The following is a 2,079-nucleotide window of genomic DNA, read 5'->3' as shown; positions in this document are numbered from 1 at the left end:
CTGGCGATTGTTGGGGGGGGCCTAAAAGAAAGAAAAACCCCCCCCCCCCCCCCCCTTCTCCCACCCCCCCTTAATCTCAGCTGGCCTTCAGCATCCTATATGAGAAAGACCACAGCCTGTTTACTGCCTGCAAACCTGGGAAAAGAGCAGAGACGTTCAAGGTCACAGGTAAAAACAACAGACCTGCAGGTCTCCCCTTACCCACTCAAATTCTCGTTCCTGAACTACTCTCTCAGTAATGTTTCAAATCACCTTGCATGTATAATGAAAGTACGATCAGGAACTCACTAAGCAAATGAGCCCCTCCTTTAATTCCATTTGCTTACACTGCTTATTCTTCTCCTGCATAATTATTTTTAAAGGAAAATTTAATTTTGTTTAATGGGAACAAAGTTTAACACTCCATAAGCTTTGTCTTCTGCAGCCTTCCATCTGGTAAGCTTTTTTTCCTTTTTTAATTATTTTTAAACCTGCCCAGTAAATTGTGTGTGTTTAAGAGGCACTTCTCATTAAGATGAAATAATACTCTGATCTCATAGGATCATCTGTTTTTAAAGGGGTAATGATATACTACTTTTTTTTCCCCCAGTTAACCAATCTCAATAGCAAATGTCCCCTTGACCTGCCCAGCACACGCACAAGCGCGTGAGCTGCTGTGAACTGGATGCAGCAATCAGAGCTGATCGGAAGGAAAAAGGGGTCAGGGGAAGAGCTCCGAGAGGGCACAGCAGGGACCATTAAGAAGTAAGTGGCAAATCATCTCAGGAAAGGGAAACATTTAATTTATTTATTTATTTTTAAGTACAGATGGTGTGGAAGGAGGGGGGAAAGGCTGCAAGACGACCAAGAGACATGGGTGTACTATATATAGATGTACAGCTGTTTCCTTCAGGTGTTATAACTCAAAAACGTAGGATGATTAATTTTGAAAGTTGAAATGTATAGCAGATTCTGATTACATCTGAGTGTCTATAATTTAGCTACTTAGTAAAATTAACTTGACGTTTGTAGTGAGCTGTGAGGACAATAATGTGTGAAGAGACTGAAGAACAAGTTTGACTGCATGCTCTTCCCTTACCTCCCCCTTTTTCAATTTGCAAAGTTTATTTTTAACTTTTTCTAATTTTTCTGGCAGCTTTCCTCTAATCCAGACAAATGAGTTTGCCTCCCCCTGCTGTCAGGCAATGACAACGACGTTTTGTTACTGAGCTTTCATTTCCCTTGACGGACTAGAGGTGCAAGTACTCAGCAGCCGTAACTTGACATGGAGCTTCAGGCCAACTCAGGTAAGGGCTGTAGGTTGGGATCTCCAAGGCACATAACATTTTACAACACATGACACCTCCAGGAAGGCTGTAGGACCTCCCCTTAAATTCATTTTCATACTTCAGGGAAGGCCCCCTGCTGTGAACTTGCAAAAAGCAGGTCATACCAGGGACCACAGAAATGGGTACCCTGAAAATCCATGGCTTTGGGGTTTTTTTATTGAAGAAAAACCTCACATGCACAATGGTTGTGTGGGAGTATGGAATATCACAGTCCATCCCACTAACCAGGGCTGAGGACCAGATTATCTGTGACCTGTGTGGTACCTAGCTATTGTACTGGCAACCACCCAGAACTTCGGAGTGCAGCTCTGCCCATTTAATAACAAGCTGCAATTTAGAGGCCAAGTGATTTAGAGCATCTTTGTGGTATTCAGAGTTAGCTGAATGTCATCAAAGTGTTGGGAAACTGAATGAACCAAAGCTTTAGTGGAAGGAGGGGAGCTATTCTGACTTGTCTTAAGCCTTGATGTGTTGTGCAGGTACTACCAGACCAACCACAACGGCCCCTGGCTCTTGGCCAACCCAACGGGTGTAAGAGCTAGCTGTCTCCACAGCCATGTTTCAAGGAGCACAAATTCATTTTTTGTGAAAGTCTATCATACATTGGTTAGTCTCTAGAGTGCAACATCCAAGCACCCAGTATAACCATAAGCCTGTGCTGAGATTTCCCAGACCTGGTGGTAACCTTCTTGGATGACAAGGACAAGTTATCTTGTATAATGGGGACACGATCAACTTGGGGGGGGGGGGG

This window comes from Haliaeetus leucocephalus, unplaced genomic scaffold (genome assembly GCF_000737465.1).
Source record: "Haliaeetus leucocephalus isolate CR32 unplaced genomic scaffold, Haliaeetus_leucocephalus-4.0 Scaffold306, whole genome shotgun sequence".
Classification (NCBI taxonomy): domain Eukaryota; kingdom Metazoa; phylum Chordata; class Aves; order Accipitriformes; family Accipitridae; genus Haliaeetus; species Haliaeetus leucocephalus.
This window is presented reverse-complemented; position numbering follows the sequence as displayed.